This window comes from Watersipora subatra, chromosome 2 (genome assembly GCF_963576615.1).
Source record: "Watersipora subatra chromosome 2, tzWatSuba1.1, whole genome shotgun sequence".
Taxonomy (NCBI): Eukaryota; Metazoa; Bryozoa; class Gymnolaemata; order Cheilostomatida; family Watersiporidae; genus Watersipora; species Watersipora subatra.
In genome coordinates this window covers 67,051,424-67,073,824 of record NC_088709.1, presented here as the reverse complement: position 1 = coordinate 67,073,824, position 22,401 = coordinate 67,051,424, and positions in this window count along the sequence as shown.

Genomic DNA, 22,401 nt, shown 5'->3' with positions numbered 1-22,401 from the left:
CAAAGAAAATGATTGCTGTAATAAGAAATCCTTGGTTGCGTCCGTGAAAATCGTTTTGCCTCCTTCCTGCATGACCTCTGGACCGTTTTCCGTTAATTCTATAGAGTAGCATACACCATCTCCGTATCGTTCCGGCCTCCTAGTTGTCCAAGCCGACCTCGGATTGTGCCGGACCAAAGTTGATTAGATTGCGGGGCTGATGGGATCTGGTGTTGCGGTCTCTTCGGTCTCTACTGGGTTCGATTCCGGTTCTCCCGGAACTTTATTCCATGTGGCCGGATTGATTTCCTCGGAACTTGGAGGGTGTCCTGGACTTCCTTCTTTCTCCAGTCCGACCGAATTTTCTCCGGGAGTTACCTCTTCCCCTCGATTCTTTGCAGCTTCTATTAGCAACTTTTCTCAGCTGGGGGTGGCATTATTGGTACAGGATCTATCCTGCCCTCTTCTTGCCTTCTCTCCGGCCTGCTGGGTCAAATGCCCTTCATGTTGGGGCTTCTTCTTGGCTCTAGAGTGGCTGGGGCCTGCCCCAACCTCTCTGGACAAGCGTGATAAGGCTTCAGCCTTTCCTCGCTCTGAATGGAAGACTGTCCTTGCCGTTCCACCAGATATGTGTGGTTTCTCCAGGCCTTCAAGACCTGGTATGGTCCCATGAACTTTGCCTGTAGCTCGGGATTTTATCCTCGTTTCTGGCGTTTGTTCGTGAGCCATACCCAGTCGCCTGGGGCGTACACCAGTGGCTTATTCTTATCCTCTTGTCGCACCTCCATCTGGCTTTGCCGGAGCACCTCGTGCACTGTCTGCAGTCTCCGATGCACTTTAAGAGCGTGCTCATTGGCAGAAAAGAACTCGGTCGGTGAGGGTGGCTTTTCAGCTAGTCTGGCAACCTCAGCTCCCGTCCCAACATTAGCATGTTGGCCGTTTTTCCAGTCACGGAGTGGGGGTGCCTCTGTATGCCCTCATCAGCTAGGGAAGCAGTAGGTCCCACTCATCCTGTCCCCGAGCCAATAGCAGCACCCACAAGAAATCCTCGAGTCTCCGGTTATTCCGCTCCACGATTCCATTTGCCTGTGGGTGATACAGAGTCGTGTGGGTTTTTCCTATGTTCCAGAGTTGGCACAGTTCGGCCATCAGTTGGCTCTTGAACTGTACCCCTGGTCCGTGTGGATCTGCTCGAGCAATCCCAGGTAGCAGAAAACCTGCTCATCTAGTGCGTTGGCAACCACCGGGGCCGTGGCGTCAGGTAGTACCAATGCGTCCTGCCACCGGGGGAAATGGTCAGTGAGAACCAGCACTCACTTGTTCCCCATCGACATGACAGAAAATGGCCCCACCAGATCTATGGCCTTCTTCTGCCAGGGTCGTCTTGCGTAGAGCCTCCTTTTTCCTCTGGCCGCCTTTGTCTCTCCATGCTTTGCGGCCTGGCACACCTCGCAACTCTTGACGAGCCGCCTGACTGTGGACGTCAGCCCGGACCAGTACCTATTGTCCTTCTCACCCCAGAGTGAGCCAGGGCATGCATTTGCCACACCGTGGTTTTTCGCATGGCCGGAGGCAGATGGCGCACCATCTAGTGTGGCAGTGCGGGGCCATGCGTGCTTCCAGCACGCTGTCCTGTCGTATGCGCAGAGAGTCCTGCATGTGATGCAGAATGTCCAGCTCTCTGCTCCCGACCTTCAATTGTTCTGCTGGCACCTCTTCTCCTGTGGCGATGGCACGGTACATGATGGCCACTGGTTCCTGATGGGTAGCCTGTGTCCTTGCTAGCTCGCCCTTTAGTCCTGTCACTCCTGGCAGGGCTGATAGCCTCTCAGGGCAACCCCCGGCACCCAAGTTTAAGTCCGCCACTGTTGGGGCGGGAGTCCTGAGCGGGTTGCCGGCCAGCGTCCCGGGATATGCGATGCTGCCCAGGGTCGATCCCGCCCTATCGAGGGCGGGAGTCCTATCCAGGCAACTGGTCGATACCCACGCAGCTAACGGCCTTTGTTCCTTTGCCAGCCCCTTCCATGAGGGGCCCCCGTTTCTCTGTTCAATGCTTGCCCATTGCCAGCAGTCCTCGCAGGTTTGCCTGCTCAATCCATCTGCAATCCCGTGGCGAGTCCCTGACCAGTGCTCCAGGATGTAGCAGAACTCCCCCAAGATCTCAAACCACCGGGCTACTTGGTTTGAGGATTCCCATACAGATACAGCCGAAAGTGCTTGACCACCTTCACTACTGCAAGTAGCTCCGGTCTAGTGACACAGTAATTGCGTTCCGAGGGGGTAAGGGTCTTGCTGTAGTAGGCAATGACCCTCTTGCAGCCCTCCTGCACTTGGGACAGCATGGCCCTTACTCCCCATTCGCTGGCGTCCGTGTCCAGGATGTACTGCCTCCGAGGATCCGAATAGCCCAAGATTGGGGCAGTGCTGATGCTTTCCTTCAGCGTGTCGTAGGCAGCCTACTCTCCCTCTGTCCATCTCCAGGGCTCTCTCTTTGCAGTCAGACGGTGCAAGGAGTGTGCTATAGTGGCGAACTCTGGGATGTATTGTTGGTAATAACTGAACGTTCCGAGGAATCTTTGGAGTTCCCTTACTCCGCACGGACTAGGCCACTTTGCTACTGCCTCCACTTTGTCGGGGTCTGTAAAGATTCCGATTTGGCTTACTATGTGCCCCAGGTAGCGAACCTGGGGTTGTAATAGCTTGCACTTGGAAGGCTTCAGCTTTAGTCCGGCTTTGTGGAGTCTCTGGAAGACCTCCTCCAGCCGATGTAGACACTTATAGAAATCCAGCCGATGTAGATGCATATGGGGTGATGACGATAATATCATCCAAATATAGCAGCAGCGTTCTCCAGTAGAGGCCATGTAAGATGCGTTCCATGAGTCTTTGGAAGGTGGCGGAGGCAGACGTCGATTCGAAAGGCAACACCTTCTCCTTCCACAGCCTGGACCATGTCGAGAAGGCTGACTTCTCCTGCGCCTCTGCATCCAGGGGCACCTGCCAGTACCTGCTCACCAGCTCGAGCATGCTAAAATAGCAACTGCCGGACAGGGCGTCCAGGCTGTCGTAGATCCTGGGTAGCGGGTAGGCATCCTGCTCCGTGATGGCGTTGAGACGCCGGTAATCAATACAGAAGCGCCATTTCCTATCTTTCTTCCGGACAAACACTACGGGGGAGCTCCAAGCTCCTCCAGCGGGCTCGATGAGTCTTCATTTGAGCAAGTCCTGAACCTGCCTCTCGGCCTCTGCCTCCTTCTCTGGTCTGAGTCTGTGAGGGGGTTGGCGGATTGGCTGAGTACCTTCCTTAAGTAGATTAGAATGTTCCAACTCCGTGGTCCTTCCCACGTCGTCATCACCTGTACTAAATATGGTGGCATACTGAGGCAGCAAGGTTGCCAACCTGGACGTTTGTCCTCTGTCTTTACAGTTTGGCCTAGCCAACTGAAACAATTCCTCAAGGTGAGCCGGCACCCCATTGATTGAAGTCGGACCGGCGTCACACAGTAAGGGATTGTCCTCTTCGACCTGTAGGGCCTGCACTCCCCTGTATGTGCCAATAGTGGTTCCAGACCGAAAAGTCAGCGACCGCTCCGTAGTGTTCATGCAGCAGGTGATGACTTGTCCCTTGAGTCCCGGCTGGTTCAGGCTACTGGCCATGAGAGGTTTGTCAGGAAATTCCTTGATTAGTCCCATGGGGCAATAGTTCCGTGTGATGATGCGACAGTGTATCGCCATCTCTGTTCGGGCAAGAACTACTGCTTCCCTTGTCACCTGCACTTTGCTTTGCAGCAACCACCCATGCTGGTCGTGCAGATCAGCTGTCTGCCATCCACCCAAACCACCGGTTGCTCAAACTCGAGAGCGCATTGATGAGCCACAAAGAACGGCATTCCAAGGATGGCATCCTTGCTCAGTCGGCTCACTACGAAAACCTCCTCCGTCTTCACGTCCCTCAAGCGGATAGTTAAACGGATTATTCCATAGAAGGAAAGTCGTTTTCCGCCAGCCAATAGTTTGTGGCTGTCACACTTCTCGAGTCGGTCTCGCACGGTTTCTGGCAACCGATCATATACCTGTTTATTGATCAGATTGGTAGTGCATCCGGTGTCCAGTAGAAACTGGATGGGCTGCCCCTCTACTTTTCCTGGGAGGAAGTAGCTAGTGGAGTGCGGTCGGCTGAGGGCTTGCGCCCTAGTGGTGTCCTCCAGGACATCCTCCGGGAAGCCTAGAAGGCTTCCTTTCCGTGGTGGGGCGAGGTCAGTACCTCGGGCCGTATCACGGTTGGAGCAATTCTGCTGCTCCCATGATTGCCACCCCAAGACAGTAAAGGGGTCGGCCCTGCCGCTTTTAAAGCAGGCTTTCGACTATCCGGTCCAGTAGAGATGGTTCTCAGTGTCTGGGGTGGAGGGGATTTGGGGGTCACCTTCCGGGACAGAGGGGCTGTCCAGACTAATCTCACCCAAGGACTGGTAATAAGTCCGTGTCACCACAGGTCTTTCCTGTACACGAATTCTCCTTGGCCTAGTCCTTGCTGGTTGAGACCAGCCATCAGCCATCGTCGAGTTCCGCAAAATCCTAGTATATTTCCGTGTTTGCTTGACCTTGGCACAGCCAGTAGTCCGAGCTACTGCTGTGGCCGTCCTTCGTTTCCCGAAGCCGGTCTGGTGTGGCGAGGGCAGTTCTTTTGTACACGCCTCGGTTGGCCACATCCTCAGCAAAGAGTAGCTGACTGGCTCCTTTTCTCAGCTGGGGCGTGCACCTGCTCTTGGAGCCGCTCCACCTTGTCCGTGAGAGTTTGGACCAGCCGGGCTAGTTGTCCTATGACATCTGTTTCGGCCGAGTTCACCTAGTCAGAGGTCCCTCTTTCCAGGACTTACACCAAAGATCCGGTGGGCCTACACTCGCTTTCCTGGATTTAGAGATAGTCATTTCTGGCTCGCACAGCGTCCACCAGCGTGAGCGTAGGTACGGCTAACAGATGTCTCTGCAGGGCAGAGTTCCTCAGCAAGCTGCAGAAAGTCTCCATAGCCATGCTATTTTGGTGGCGATTCGGCAGGTCCTCGTACGCAATGCGCACCAGCTTTTCCACCTCTATAGCATGCTCCTGCAGCGTCGTCCATTCCTCTCGCTTAAGGGCATTGAGTTGGCTCAGCGCCTGTCCAGCGTATAATCCGAACCTTGCCCGGAGGGCATTGAAAATGGCCTCCTGGTCCTCGGCTTGCCCACAGTCCTCAGCCTGGTCGCCCAACACTTCCTGGAGGTGCAATAGAGTTGTTCCTTCCGTCCACTGATTGGCGTCGGCTACTTCTGTGAAGCAAGCACTAAAGTATTCCACATCTCCTTTCCCAGTATACTGGGGAGTCCTGAAGCGTGGCACCGGTTTCTGAGCTTTCGGCATCAGCAACACCCGCTCTAGTGCCTCGACTAGTCGGTCGGGTTCCGGGTCAGCAGTCCTGGCTCTCCTGTTAGCCTTGTCTGGCTCCTAGCAGGTTTCTGCTCCTCTTCCAGAGCAGTGCCTTTACTGTGTCTATGGCTGTTGGCTCTTTTCTGGGTTTTTTCCCATAGGAAGTTCTTCCAGTAGAAGCACACCGCTTTTTTAAGCAAATCCCGCTGGATCTCTTAGTAGGTTTTTGCTCCTGGAGTAGTGCATCTACCGGATCTGATTGGCAGGCTTTCCGCAGCTCTTCCTGGGTTTCTTCCAGTAGGAAGTTCTTTTAATAGAAGCTTGTTGCCTCTTCAGAAAAGTCCTTTTAGTAGGTTTCTGCTCCCGGAGCAGTGCATCTACTAATCCTGTAGGGCTTTCCACAGCTCTCTCTGGGTTTCTTCCAGTAGGAAGTTCTTCCAGTAGGAGTGCCAATGCCATTTTTAAGGCAGCCCTAGTTTATCCAGAGTCCAGTGATCCAATGCAAGTCTTGTGGTGGAGTTCTAGGGATCGTTACCGATCTCACTGCTGCCACCAGTGTAAAGGTTTTGTGCGACCTTCATTTTCCTCCAATAGTACAAGACTCGTGCACGAGTACAATACATATACTTCTGCTTAGTTCATCAAGGTGTACAAGAAAGAATCAAGTAACAGGCAATGAACAGGCCCAGAACAGCTCTGCTCTCTACTGCAAATGTTCATGCTTATATAGCTGCTAAACTCCGCCCTTGTTTTGCTTGGTTAGACCCGGCACGGCCCGGCTCGGCTCGGTCCAGCTCGGTTCGGTACCAAGTCGGTACGGATCTGGTTTGGCTGTGGCTTGACTCGGCTTGGCTTGGCTGTACATCGGCTTGGATTGGCTAAATGTAAGGGGACGCCATCCACCACAATATAACATTACAATGTACTACGTGGAGTGCTCTTACTTTTAAAACATACTTGTAACATAAACGCTGAATTAACTTAAATGAATTCAGTTTACTAAACACATACTTGAAGGTAGTTTTAGTAAGTATTTTGCATAGCTGTGTAATATGGGTTTTTTGCATTTCGATATGGTATGCAATAAATATTTACGATATCGACATTCAATATGATATTTGCATTTCTAATGACTAAAGAATAGTGTTAGGTTTTGCAGTGACATAAATAAAGACTGTAATGTAATAAAACCAAATGTTAGAAAAGAACTATTTTGAAAAGAAAACAATCTACCGCAAACTAAAAACACCAAAACAAACTCTAGCTCGACGCAAATGAATACAACAAAATGGAAATCCAACTACAACTTTCTACCATTACAATAAATTTTTTTGTGAGGAACAGTCGTTGCTGATTTTTAGTATTGCACTATAAAGCCAAAGTTCCATTGCTCTCTTTAACCTCGATAAAAAACTTACACGCTAGATAACTTCCTTGCCGCCACGATTGATGTGTAGTAGTAATAATACTTCTGGCCCAGCATCTAATTAGTTTTAACACCACAAGCAATAAATTGTGCATAAAATGTGGTCAATATTTATTATTTAATTATAAATAGTGGTTTATTAACAATGTAAATAAATTTGCCAAAATAATTATGCCTTTTCACGATATAAGCTTAGCATAACATAGCCATTTCGATATGGCATTAACATCGACACAAATCGACATGATAATATATCTATAGTATTTTAGTAAACTTCAAACTTTTAACAAAAATTCAATCATGTTTCCGTTTGCGAATCGTTTTTATTATAACGGATACTGAATATACTGGAAATCAGATACGAATAACTCGCCATGGGGAGCCCAGCGAGGTATATCTTTTAATAACGTATATAATCACTACAAAAATCGCCAAGCTTTAAGTTCGAGATAAAATGTTGTTGATATGGGAGGTGGAATAAATTAGCCCTAAAAAAAAGCATCGGGCTGCATATACTTTGGTTCCAAAATATTTCTTAACAAAGGCATTGTAACGCGTGGATGCAATGCTAAAATAATAGCTATAGCTGGACAATCACATCCACAGCTACATGAATACACACACAAACTTTAAGAAATATGTATATAAACGACAAAACATAATAGAGTGTAAAATAATATATTAAAACAGAATAAAAATGAAACAAAATATATTATATCATATTATAGTATAGAAAAATATAATATGATACATCAAAAGGTTATAGTATGTAGTATAACATGATGCAATGGAACATATGGAAAGCTGTGTGACTTAGTGAAAATTAGGGAAAGGCATTGTAATGTAACAGAGTGTAAGTTACTATAAAAAAAAGCAATGCATTTTGGCATAATGTGATGTTATGCTAGGTAACATAATGAAACATGTCATACAGTCAGAAAATAAAACTTGTTTAAGGAATGATCGATCAGAGACTTTTTTTCAAATGAGTTCATATTAAAACATGTTTAATAAAGCTTCTTATGCTTATATTCAAAGATTTGATTGTTATCTGAAGGCGCCTGAAAATGTCTTATAATGTTGAACTACTTGATTAACTAGATAAAAGCTATCAAGGTTCTTGTTGACATGATTTTTGTGACTCAAACAAAGTATTACATATTCTTTTCAGCCTACATAACCTACCTCAAGTCCTATGCTGCACAGTGGTCACGCCACATTCACTACTGGCTGGAAACATACAATGGATCACTACATGTGATGATATATAATAACATCAAAGCTGATACTGAGAGAGAAATTGAAGAAATGCAGAAATTTTTTGGTTATCGCTTCAATGACACTAAATTCAGGTAATTAAAAACATTAAATGCAAAATATGCAAGTGGTTTCTTCTATCTTCCTTTTCAAAATGGTCAGGTAAATTAATTTCAATTTAAATTGCTTAATTAAAAATCTGATTTCCATTAATAATTGGTTCGGTGGATTCAGTTTATTAGGATAATTATTACTCAAATAAAATTTCTAGTTTTGTAGTTTTCTACAAAGACACTCCTGTTTAGCAGTCCTCAGTATAGATTCTGTTAATCATTCTCAACACCAGTTTGAGCTGTTAAATCTTTAGGCTCAGACTATCATATAATGCCAAATTAGATTCAGTATTTAGGGTTTACAAAAGCATCACTTTAATCTTTCGAATCTTAACTAATTTGTTACTTCAACCTGAAAAAAGCTTGTGTTGGAGCTTTCCAAAAAATTACAAACCTCATAAATTGTATTTTATTGCCATGGAGATCAATGATTTGATTTGGTGATCAGAAATTATCTGATCAAAACAGCCATCACAAAATAGTTTAATTCAAACTTTCATAAATCATTAATTATGTAGCTTACCAAAGTTGCATGCTGAATTCAGTTCTTATTACAAAATTACCGTAAAAATATTTAAATAAAGTTTGATAAAAAATAAACGAATGTTGATAAATGAAAATTAATCTCAGCCATTTTAATGTCTGCTACAATAACAAACAAACTCACTCAAATATTGTACACAGTTTCTGTTTGCTAATATATTACATTTCAACTGATTCCTAATGCTATAAAAAACAATTTGTCAAAACTGAGTAATTGACATTAATGAAGGCATCACATTTTTGACTAAGAAACAGGAAATTTATTCATAAATTCAACTTTATAAAAGAGAACAAACATACGCCTTAAACTTGATGAAACTCATTTGCTAACTTCATGTGTTATTTTAAAAAAGATTTTATTATAGCATATTTAATGCTGACTGAAAATAGAAAAACCTTATAAAAACAATTTTTAGTCAAGATGAGTTGCTGGTAACAAAGTGAAACTTAGAAGTAATAGATTTTCATTTAACAATAATAGTTTTTTTCAATGTAATTTGATTAGCTGACTGTTGTAATTTCTGTGGATTTTTTAAAACTCTTCTGCGGCAGCATGAGACAATTAGCAAAAATGTCAGAATTTTGACAATTACTTGTGTTACGTTATACTATATTTAACCATTCATATTTTAGCCTAATAATTTGATCTTCTTGGCGAAACACATCAGATTTGAAGGAATTTATCAATGCATGTATAAGTGATAGAAAGAGATTGCATCTACGCTTGTATATTCTCAGCATGTAGACTGGTATTAGTAAAAAGAATTATAAGTTTTAAATCAATTTTGTCAAATGAAAACAAATTGAAAATCTGTAGCTTTATAATATCTATTTATAGAGGCCACTGTTGCATGATGAAGTATTCATATAACAGTCAACTTAAAAGAAAGCCAAGTGAAGTTGATGGCTACAGGGTAAGGATATAAAACAGCTAGTCAAGTCTCATTTTAGTCTGAGATTAAACTTGCAAAGTTCAACTTTGTTTTGTCAATTTTGTAACCTAATTTAAACTATGGTTTACTGTAATGTAAAGGAAGTCTGGAACACTCCATCCCGTGACATTATACAAACCTGAAATTAGTTTCACAGTGAAAGTTAATTATATATGTACGTATTTGTATATCAGCATATACAATAAACCAGATATATATAGGAAAAATGTAAAGATGCTCTACCTCTGCTTCATGAGGCTGCTTATTTCTGTTTTATTCAATGAAAAGCTTGATCTTTTTTATTTACTTGGTCACGTTGAGTTGAGTCAGCTCAAGCTTTGAGTCGCAAGTCAACTTCAGTCAAATATCAGTCATCCCTGAATGCTTTTAAATATTTCTATTTAGTCTTCTGTAAGAAACGCAAATATTTTTGTTTGTTGCTATAGCTATTGATAACATGTGTGTTCACCCTGATATAGTTTGCTGTTTATTTAAAACATATATATGGACTCAATCAGTATTTTTCACGCCCCGAGAGATCCTCTGTTTTTTGTTGCACAAATACGCTTCAAGATGTTGCTAGGGCTCTTCTACCAGAGTAGCTTAACACATGGCCTGCCTGGGAGCTGCTAAAGTGATGTTCATCAAAAACCCTGGCTGGATGGTCTAGCCATTTTGTCTTTAGAGAAGTTAGTCATCAAATGTTACTACCAAAAGCTCTGTTTCAAGATTGCTTGATCCGCACTAGTTGCTTTGGATACGTTCTCTAACAGCTTTGCCTCTTTTTAGAGATTGATTTGGAAGCGCTGCCTTAGTAAATACACTGCGTAGCCTATTGGCCGAAACTTAAAAGAAAAAGAGTTTTGTCAATGTTCCAGCACCTTACCACACTATAATTATAAAATGTGTTCTTAGGAAAACCAAAATGTTAAGTTATGATCAAAATATGTTTTAGATAGAAAAATGTATGATGTTGTATATTGCAGTAGTCAAACTAAAAGGGCTGTACAATATAACTCAATTGGTTCATGGTTAGTAATAGAGAACCAGGTGTAATTAGCATATTGTTACATGATATTCGAAACTTCAAAAGGTGAAGTGTGCTAATTTTTATATTATAGTGTGAATTGAAAGGAAAGGAGCTACAGGTTTCTTATAAATTATCTTCAACAAATTTTGTTTGAAAGCATTAGAAAAACGTACTTTGTTACAGCTATTGTGTGGTAAGCACAAACTAAAAACTGTTTTTGTTATGTGAGTGTTTATTTTTAAGAGTTTCAGAAGCTTTTAATTTTAAAAGCAGACTGCATAAACTATTTTTACTACTATTTATACTGCTACTGCTATTATAAAGGTCATAAGACAGGTCAACAACGGTGTACTCACTACTACATGTAGTCTGAGTTGTTGGTTGACAGAAGCTCATCTTAATGAGCTTCTCATCTTAGAAGCTCATTAAGATGAGCTTCTAAGCTCATTAGCAGCTCATCTTTAATCACTCACTGCTTGTAATTTTATTAATCGAAAGAGTTTTATGAAGGGCTGACACAAATGACTACATTGTTTTTTTACAGGAGATAATTTACAGGAGCTTAGGAGATATGCATCACAGATTTGAAGCTTTAGCAGAAGAGGCAAATCAACTATTACTAAAGAGATACCCTGAGAGAAACTTATCTCTAGTTAGAGGGTAAACAGAGTGAGCTAGTAAAAAGTATATTAAGTCAAATTAAATGATATGAGTGAAATAATAAATCTTTCATTGGTTATAATTTATTGATGATGTAGGATTTATTTTTTATATGTGAAATGAATCAATCTACAGTTGCTACAGTTGCATGATTAGGGAATGATGAGATCTGACTTGCCTAAAAATCATTGGTAATATTAGTTTCTAGTATATAAGAACTTATGTGAGTTGAGTATATCTCTACATTTAATGATCTTCAAGTTTTATTAACAGAGCTGATATTGCAACACATTAAAAATGATCTAATTAAAGATAAAATCTACATTTGGTTTTGATACATATTTGCGATTTCATGTGCATAGGCACATTTAAAGCATAATCATAAAATTGTAACATTCAAATATGGAAACTGAATCTAAAGTGTACATCTTTATGTTGCTAAGACAGAAAGTATCAGCGTGTGTCAGCTCTAATGTTTTTTTCCAGTTTATGTCAATACCGCCTATATATTCATGCCTCTAAACTCTTTGTTTGTGCTTAGAACAAATCTGTTTTTGATACATGAATTAGACCATTTTTTATTTGGTGTGTGACTCATTTCCTACATAATTCTGCTAGTACAAACCATTCTCTTGCAGCACTTGGTGAGCAGTTTTTTTAATATGCTTTTATGTATTATACCTTCTTTTAGCTGTGAAATGATGTCTTAGAAAAAATAGACTTTGCTTACATCCAAAGTTGCTAAGACAGAAAGTATCAGCGTGTGTCAGCTCTAATGTTTTTTTCCAGTTTATGTCAATACCGCCTATATATTCATGCCTCTAAACTCTTTGTTTGTGCTTAGAACAAATCTGTTTTTGATACATGAATTAGACCATTTTTTATTTGGTGTGTGACTCATTTCCTACATAATTCTGCTAGTACAAACCATTCTCTTGCAGCACTTGGTGAGCAGTTTTTTTAATATGCTTTTATGTATTATACCTTCTTTTAGCTGTGAAATGATGTCTTAGAAAAAATAGACTTTGCTTACATCCAAAGCTATTTTGTGTTATACAATAGTAAATATTGAGTTAGAATGAAATTTCGACTCAATTTCGAATCATGAGAGAGGGCCTTTAACATGAGCATTAAAAAACAGGTTATCCAGCCATTATATTTACATGTCAGAAGTTTATAATAACACAACACAAAAAAGCACAAAATGGGATATAGTAATGGGAATCTATTGCTGAGTGACTAAGACTCAATGGAGCGGGTTGAAAGCTTTACTGCTATGAGCAATGCAGCATATTAGCAACAAATTGCTGTAAAAGTCATAAAAACAAAATAAGTAAATGGTAGCAATTACAATTAAAACGATATTAGAGAAAGTCACAGAGATAGCGGTTACAAAATCAGAAATGAAAGGAAGGAGCTTCTTCCTGTCAGTGCCCAGTTTTTAGGTAAGCTATTTTGATCATACATCCAAACAAAAGAGTTAAGAGGTAAGGAGACTTTACATAAGTGACTGTTTGATGTTTTACCATAAGGTTGCAAGTTAAAGTGAAGATGGGTGTAAGGGATTTTTAATGCAGTGTAAGCCTTGTTGTTTTCTGTATTAAGTTTCAAAGTCTTTGTAAGTACTAATATTCTAACATCAACACAAATATTTAGCAGGATATTTGTGTGAGAAAATACTAGAGATCAGAGTTGCATAGTAAGCTATAATGGAATACAATGTTTATGAAATCTACCTTGAATGCTGTAAAGGTGAACAATAAGTTGCAAAAAAAGTCTCAGCTAAAAAAATGCAAAGCTATCAACAAATATTATGAGCATTTTCAAAAAAAAAACAATTGTCTTTTGGTGTTATGGACGATAGCATCTAGGTTTTACTCAATTTACTCTACCGCTGTCACCACAGACCAATATTTACTTAAATAGTTCCCTAAGCTGTCAACAAATTATTTGTAGAGTTGCAGAAATATTATCTGAGGGTGGTACATAAACATGTTAGATACAGTTTTGTACCTGATGCTCAGTCGTCTTTCTATTTCAAACACTTGTGTGGTAGGTTTTGTAACAACTCGTCTGTTATCTACTGAATAACACTGTTAATGTTGAAGAAGTTTCAACATTAAGTTAGTTACATCCAAAATATTATGTTTCCTCATTCATGGTGAAAAACCAATCTGATTCACTTATACTTTACTTCAAAAAACAAAACAACAGTTACATCTTGGAAGAAGATGCTTTGTATTATCACCTACTTGACTCAGTTAATGCTTTGTTATATGTACACGGATCACTGTAGCTCGACCTGTTTGCAACATATCACTCGCCATTCTGGTGGCTACATGAAAAGATCTAAAACTCTCAATTGTTTATTGAAGCGATTCTATTGAATATGAATGTCTTGATGTTCATCAGCTTTTGTTGTCGCTTATGGTGACAAGTAATGGCAAGTTTAACCAGTGAACCTGAGGCAATTTACTGAATGTGTGAAAACCTTTTCCACTGTAAGTATAGATCTACTGAAATGGCTCCTGTTAACAGAGCGTGAAAAATACCTGATAGCTTCTCCTTACTAGTTTAATAAATTAGCAAAAGCTCATCCCATTCCAAATTAAAAAACCAAACGGTTGAAAAAATGTAATTGATTTTGTCATATTACTTAACAGTGTTATAAATGTTCTTTTGAGTGACAACTGATCTGAATGCGCCTTATATTTGATAATTGATTTGTTGTACAGAATCTACTTTGACTCTTTACTACTCCACATTTGTAAGAATCAGCAATTGTAAGTTCAGAGTATAAGTGTGTTTAATCAATCATAGTAATGACTTACCAAATAAAGTTGAGTACAGGAAAGAACGGTATGTTACGAGCGCTTCCATCAATGTTTGATGTGTAGTTTTATAGCTTGCTCTTTTATACTAGAAGGCCAGCTCCTTTTGCTTAGGAACCAACTGGTTCTTCTTTCTCCAGATGCCCTCTAGGCGGTTCTGCTCAAATGGTATCAGTCTCTCAGTTTGGCTGAGCCAGTTCCTTAGGTTGGCAGGCACCTTTGGGCTGAGTTGGGTAGAAGGCCAGCCGCTACTTTCTATATTTTTTTTCTATTAGAGGCCATGAAGATTCAAATATAATTTTTGTTGACTAAACCAGTTAATGTAGTTTTTGAGCCTCAAGCTAAACCTCCTGACACAGGTCCAACCAGGCTTGTTTTGGTACTGATCAGTAGCTATGGCAGCAGTGGCCCTAGCCCCATTCGCACAATAATTATTATCCTTCATGAGCTGTTGGTGTCCTGTTGGTGTCATGAGCTGTTAGTCGTTCTTTTGGTGCTCTTCTAGCACTTGACTAGCAGGCTGACAGTACAGGATATGCTAAAGATGGTCATTGGAATGCTGAGAGACGGGCTCAGTATTTCTGGCTGGAGCCTTCTTTTGACAAAAAAAAACTCTCCAGGCTTTCCCTCCTTTTGCTTGCCCTGGCTTTCCCTCATTGACCTGCCACTCATGCTGGTTCTTGCCTAGCTGGCAAGATATGATCGATGAGAAAGTATGCAGAATCATACGTAAATCAACTTCTAGTCTCTAATTTTAGGAACTTTCTCTATTGAAGCTAATCGATGAAATACACCGTGTCCTCGTGACTGCTGCTTGCATGATTGAGGTAGATGAACAGATGTGTAGATGAACTCCCTTTCTCTAGTTAGTCGCTGTCTTCCTACATCTCCAGAGATTATGACACAAAAACAAGAGGTGACCGGCTCGATTTTTTAGCTCATCTTTAAAATGACTTTTATTGTATGCCTATGCTGGAGCATAACACAGGCTAGCTTGGTATGAGTGGAGCCATGGGTTTGGATACCATGGGTTTTGGAGCCATGGGTTTTGCTTTTTGTGAAACAATGTTGTCGATGATCGTGTATCAATAGCTATCTTGATTTTTATATAGTTTATAGCAGTTAAAGACAAAAAAGTAATCTGCTATTTTAAGGTAGGTATAAATGATTGCTTGTATAAATGAAGTTAATATACCTGAATGACACAGACATTTATCAAAATGTTTTTGTTAGCTGAAGAGCTTGATGGCTTAAGGCAATAGTACCACAACAGCAGATTTAACAACACTACCATTTTCCAAAAATGACTACCTATGGTGAGATATCAATGTGGACGTACATTACAAAGTGTGAAGATCTCACATCTTGTTGGCCAACATTTTTGAAGCCATTTATATATAGGCAACATTATGAAAGTTAAACTTATGAAAGTATTTCATGTAGAACGCTTTTTGTCATTGAAAAGTTTTCAAAAGATTTCACCAAGTCTGACAAGAAATTAATATCTCAAAAGAAGCTCCCTGAAAACAAGTTCTAATAAAAAACATGCTGTTCTGGAAAATGTAATGGAGATTAATAAAAACAGCATTAGCAAACCAGTCTAGACTGTTAATATACAATGTAAACCTGCAAATGCGGTCTTTGCTGTATGTATTAGGCTTTCATTTGTTTTAATAAAGACTATTAATGTCATATAGAAGGTCTGCTAGTGTGAGATCTTAAAATCATCAAAACAGAATCATAAGCTGTCCTGCTGACTATTAAGGTTGCGCGGCTCATTAGAATCATATCATGTAATCAGTAGAAACAATTGTTATACCGAGTTGGGTGACAGTTTAATATTATCCACAGCTAGTTTTCAACATAGTTGTTTTATTATTAAGTCCTGATTGGCAGTACTTTTTTAAAACTTTTATTTTAGTTTAAAATTGTTCTTAAAAATAAGTATAAACAACAATAACATAGTTTTGCAAAAATTTTATTTCATAATTCTATTCTATGAACGTTATTTGATTGAGATCGACTGATTATCCACTAAAGCTACACATAATGGTTGATTACACAACATAAAAATGAGTATATACAATGCGAAATAAACAGCTGCAGCTATTCCACACATCGTGGAAGCGAACATCATCAATGTAGTTGCTGTTTTGGTCCTTATGTGACTTTGTACATTCTGCCAGTTGAAACTATTTCTTGCTTAAAACTTAGTACTGTTAATTTCTAATACTTTTCAGCACTTGAAATCAATTAAGTTTAGAGGGGGAATGTGAGAGTGCTTTCTCGAGTTTAGATATTGTGGTAAGAGTAGGCAAATCCTCACTGTGCAGTTTACACAGCATTTTTTGTGCTACTTCCATGTGTGAAGGAGGCTAGCTATTGGTATCCTGTAAGTCACTGTTATGCTACTCTCATTGTTCAGTACACCAACTTAAGAAACAATTCTCACATAAACCAGGCAGTGCTAACTTGACCAACCTTTCTGTATGGTAAGCTATCATCAGCATAACTAGCTGCCCTTTTTCAATTTGTTAATTAGAACTATGATAGGCTCTTGTTACTAATGATGAATACTAATTGTGACAAAAGGAACTAAAAGCAGCTAAAGCAAGTTGCCAGCTACAATATTACCAACCAACTCCCTGATCATAATAATTGCTAAATTAGTAACAAGAGCTGATCATAGTTTTAATTGCTAGGCTGTGAAAATGGCAGCCATTCACTTGCCATACAAGTAGATTGGTCAAGGCAAAGCTGCTTGTTTTATATGATAATTGTTTTTTAAGATAGTGCACCACTAGATGATAACACTGACTTTGAGGTTTGCATTAGAAAAATTGTTTTTTATCAGTAGATAGAACAAGATGTGCAGCTTGAATTTTACGATGAGGATTTGCGCTCTTTTGTGAGGATGACTAAAATGTAAAATGCAACTCCTGCTCTAAGCTAAAGACAATTAAATTTATGTTTCAATTAAACATTCAATTTTGTTAGTATTTAAGGTCTAGCTACAAACTGTTTTAACTGGGAGCACTATATCAAGTCAGATTATGCACATGACGACTGTCACTTACATCTGAAGGAGTTGTCTTATCAGCTGGTTGGGATTTTATACAGTCAACATACTTATGTCTGATCAGTTTTATGTTTAGTATCACAAAGTATTGTAATGTGTAGCTCTATGGTGTAACAAGTGGACCGCAGTCAAATAATATCTATGGAATCAATCATTAAAAATGACAACGCCACTTTTTCCCAAAAACAGTTTGCGGTAGTTTTTATTTTTCATTACAAATGAAAACCCAAATTGCTATGACTAAGTTATCTCAAAAAGGAGTTAAAAATACAACCATTATGCTGAACACTAGTTTAAGATATTATCAAGCTTTTTCCAAGCTCATTATTACAATGTTTTCTACTGATTATATAATATGAGTCTAATGATGGATGTTATCATTGTAGCCACTGCAAAAAAACCTGGTTAGTAAGACGGTGTAGTGCAAGACGACTTCTCATTAATTTTCTTGGTTGTGAGATTTAACACTGGCAGACTTTCTGTAGTACCTACTTATGATTCTTATTAAACCAAATGAAGTTATTATACATAGTTATATTATCAAAGGTGTATATTATCAAAGACATATACATGTATTACTAGATATGTAATATTAGACACCACAAGGTGCTACTGAGTCATAATCTGCTGCCAGCAATAAAACTGTACACATGAACCAGTACAAATGATATTGGTGCAGCCTCATAGGTATTAAAAACTGTCTATCTACTAAATAATATGAACTGTGAAGTGACTAATGTACCACAGTTACAACAGCACCAGTGACAAAATAAAATGGTGCAAAGTTGATTAGTATTATAAGAGTATTTTGTATGCTAAATATTTTATCTATGAACTTATGATGTCTATGATAGATTAGTGGACAAATGCCTTTTTGGCTACCTACTTTGCAGGCTGGTAAATCGCATACATTGAATACTTCATTGCAAGCTTAAATACTTTAAGATGCCGCAACAGGATCATTCGCTTGGAGCCGCAGTGATACTTATGCTTTTTACATAAACAAGGTCATGCATATACTTGGCAATTTTTATAAAGAAAATACCAAACTGAGCAGTCATATGCATTTTATGGCATTGAGTTCAAATTAAACGAATTTATCAATGCTGAAGACTAAAAAGGCATAGCTTTTTAAAATTATCCATCGAAGAGAGAGTCTCGCCAAGCATAGAGTAAAAGAAATCGAAAACTAATGAATGTATCTGCGGTCAGAACCAAGCAATGATTGAACAGTTACACAGATTATACTATCTTTTATACAAATAGATTATAGCTCTGTGTTAAATTGCTTGATAATTTTGCATGTTACTTCTTCTGTAAGAGTAACCAGTAGTATATGTATAGATGGAGACCCTCTGTAAATGTCAACAAACCGCTGATCTGCCAACAGGAGTGTTGTACTACGTTGGCAAACATGAGTTTTGTCGGTGTATTTTAGGGACTAATGAAAACACAACCTAGTTAAGAGAATGTTTAGTTGAAGGATTTAACTGCATTATTAATCATTATTGAATCATATTTTCAATGCTGGCAGGCTGCTGACCTATGTCAGCGATACCAATCAAATGATAAACTTGAGTATTTAATTGTTATAAAAGTCTAGAGCGTTTCAGTAAGTCTAGTAACTTGTCCCAATGTATTTGAACCACTGAATAAGAAAACAACAAGTAGGACATAACATCAACAAAATGAGACTTGGCTTATTACTTGACAGTAGCAAGTTTTCAACATATTACAACTTACTTAATATGAACAAATTGCATAAATTTTTAATAATTAGTTTGAAAGTATCATTTTCAGATTCTTTCACCTGATACCTGTTCTCTTTGCATAGAAAATTATTTTAAACACTGTACGTCAAACCATTTATTTGATTTGATTAACTAACTGTTTTCATTTTTATAATTCTTGTGTGGCACAATTTGAAAAGCATTTTTTGTTTGAAGTGAAGTTATTACCAAAAAACTAACATATATTACTAACTAATGTGCTGTGAATGACAGCTGTGAAGATGAAAGATTTTATAGAACACTAATACTTTCTTTTTAGGAAGCAGTCTCAATGATTTTCAATATCTTTGTCTGAATATTACAACATTTTTGTAAATTTGAGTTTCTAGAAATTGCATACATTTCCGGCTCACTACTATTGTTTTGCATATGATTAGACGCAATTGGATTTAGTGAAATATGATAGTTTGGATAAGCTCAAGCGGTTGGCGGTGCAATAAGTCTATAAATAGCGTGGACGTTGTTGAGATTGGTAAAACTTTTAGCAAAGTTGCACCTCTGGAAAGTGACTAATAACTACACACAAAAGCAAGAAGGTATAGCAGCTTTAAAGGTTGACTTGCAACAAAGTTTACATTGCAGTTATTTGGAGTCAAAAGGTTTACCATGTTTTACTTTGCTGTGATGTAGGTTCAAAATATGTGGATCTGGGATGACACACTTTAAAAAGCTCAAAACGAACAGTTAATCGTAGTCAATCGCGAAAACGCTGTAGGTTGGAATCCCTATTATATCTGTTTATAACAATAAAATCATGATATCTCAAGACTATATTTGCAAACTATGTAAACCAGTCTTTATTGTCTTTTGGAAACAATAGCCACTTTTGTTGCAAGCAGCTATGTAAACCCACTATTGATTTTATCTCTTGCTAAACAAGCGGGGAACTGTGCAATCGGGTTTGACGACTGGCAATTACTCATAAGAGTAGTAATAAAAACAATGGCATGATTCTAAATCTTTAGCAGTAAATGTCTAATTGCATCGCCATTTCCGTTTTAGTAACGAAAACAATCACACGATTACAGACTACTTAGTAATGAGAAAATATCACTTATAGTTGTGAGAGTAGCAGTTCCACCTCTTCAGATAAATCAACTAGTCAATGGCTACAAAGCTGAGAGAGTACTAAAATCTGGTGAGCTGAGAGATCTTTCTTCTAGTTTTGTTACCAAAATGAGACACCATTATGAAAAATATATTCTGCCGTGTTGAGAAGGAGGTTAGTAGCTGGAAGCAAATCAAACAAAGCTTTTTTCACTTAATATGTAAACTTTTGTTTTAATGACAAAGTTAAAGCATACAGATGCAAGCTGATGCAAACAATGTTAACACATATTAATTTTGTTGATTTTCTATTTAATCTAATATGTTACCTCAATTCTTTCCGAAACTACCTACTGACAAAAATTTGACTTGACTTGAAAAATATAAAAAATTAAAAGCCAGAAGACATAATTTGGTTGATAGAGACACCAGAAAAAATACAATTTATAGTAATGATTTATAGTATCATGATGAGGTACATTGTGATCCTGAACTGTTCACCATCAAAGAGTTTGTTGAGCATGCAGAGAGACCCGAAACCAGGAACTGTGGCCAACACAAAACTCAACTGTATAGCATGGGTTGTGCAGTCTGTCTAAAGGTGCTCTGTACTGAATGCATCTCTCCTAGCAACTAATTCAAAAAGGCAAACACTTTCTATTGATACATGCTTTATTGGATAGTTAAGAAACCAATTTAGCTTAGTTTATAAGTTTTGTTAGTTTACAGCCAAGTTTAAATATTGCAAAGTACCTTTCAAGCAAATCATATGAATTGCACAGCCTTAAAGACCTTGTTGCTCAGCTGACTTCAGACATCAACCACCTTAGCAAGGCTATGGCAAAAAAAAGAAAGGTTTGTCTGCGTTATCTAAGAAAGCTTCTAAAATGATGACAAATTTTGAAAAGAACACAGAAGAGATGTTAGAGCAGCTACATAAGACTCGAGATGAACAGGCTATATATATCATTTTATTTCACCATAAGTGTTGACGTGGAGCATGGATACTTACAAAATTATGTTGTGACACAACTTAACAAAAAAATATGCGTATTTTTGACAGATCCGTGCTGTCGAAGCAAAGTATCTGTTTCTTGATCAAGAGCTGATTGAGATCCAAAGAAAAACACAAGAGAATATGTCTAACTTCATAGAAGAAGAAGTTGGAACCACTTTGGCTAACTTGAGTATTCTGAGAGCGGACAACGAAGCTAGACTCAGAAACAACCACCAAGTAAGAGTTTCTGTAGGGGTCTTTAAGATTTTGCTGTTTTGTGTTTTGTTTGTACTTTTCTACAGTTGAACTGGGAAGAAATAATATTAACTTTATATGGGGGGAGAGAGCTGGGTAAAATTGTACACTGTTAGTGCTACTGCAATAGATGAGTGCCAGGCTAGTGATAAAATGTTTGAACATCCAAGTTTAGTCAGCAATCCTCAAATGTTCAAGCTACTACCAACATTTGTTCAGCCTCTCGTACATGTAGCTCCAAATTCATATGCTTTTTCCAAATTCCGGCTCTCAAACTGAATCAGATTTTAACACTTTTTTGGTTAACGATTATTACGATTAGAAATAAATACTGTGTCAAGCACTGCTTAAACATTCTAAACACACTTAATTTTAATTTATTTTAATTTATTTTAATTTTCAATTTATAGCTCCATAAGGGAGTCGATCAGAAGTTGTTTAGCTTTCATTTCTTTAAGCACTTTATTGCACTTAGATGTCTCACTGATGTGAAACTCTGTTTGTTTTGGTCGAGTTTGACAGTAAAGTTTTTTGCTATGTTAAGTTATTGTTATTAAACAGTATTACAGTTTTTTTACTTTAATTATTAGATCTGAGCTAAAGGGATTTATTTTTATTTCGAATTGAAACATCTCAAGATACACATTTACTACAAGCAGATAAATACAGTATGTTTCAGATGCAGGAAAATTTCCTTAAGTGTAGACTATAAAAAACATTAGAGGATCTACAAAAAATAACAGCAATGATATTAACAATAATAATAAGTGTTTGGACTCTAATTATGAATAAACAAAACAAATTTTTAACATATAGAATATATTATCGCTGTTTTGACAAAATTTTATTTGGTCAAATAAAATTATTCTAGTAATACTTTCAAACAACTTTGTTTTTGTTGAAAAGATTTTAAATCAGTTCATGAGATACTCTCTAAACTGAATATTTTGAAAAAACTGATTGTTTGAAACTCGATAAATCATTAATAAAAGCTCGCTCTGTAGGCAATGACTCAGTCATTGTCATGGTACCTAAGAACTTCCTAGTCTTCAGATTGA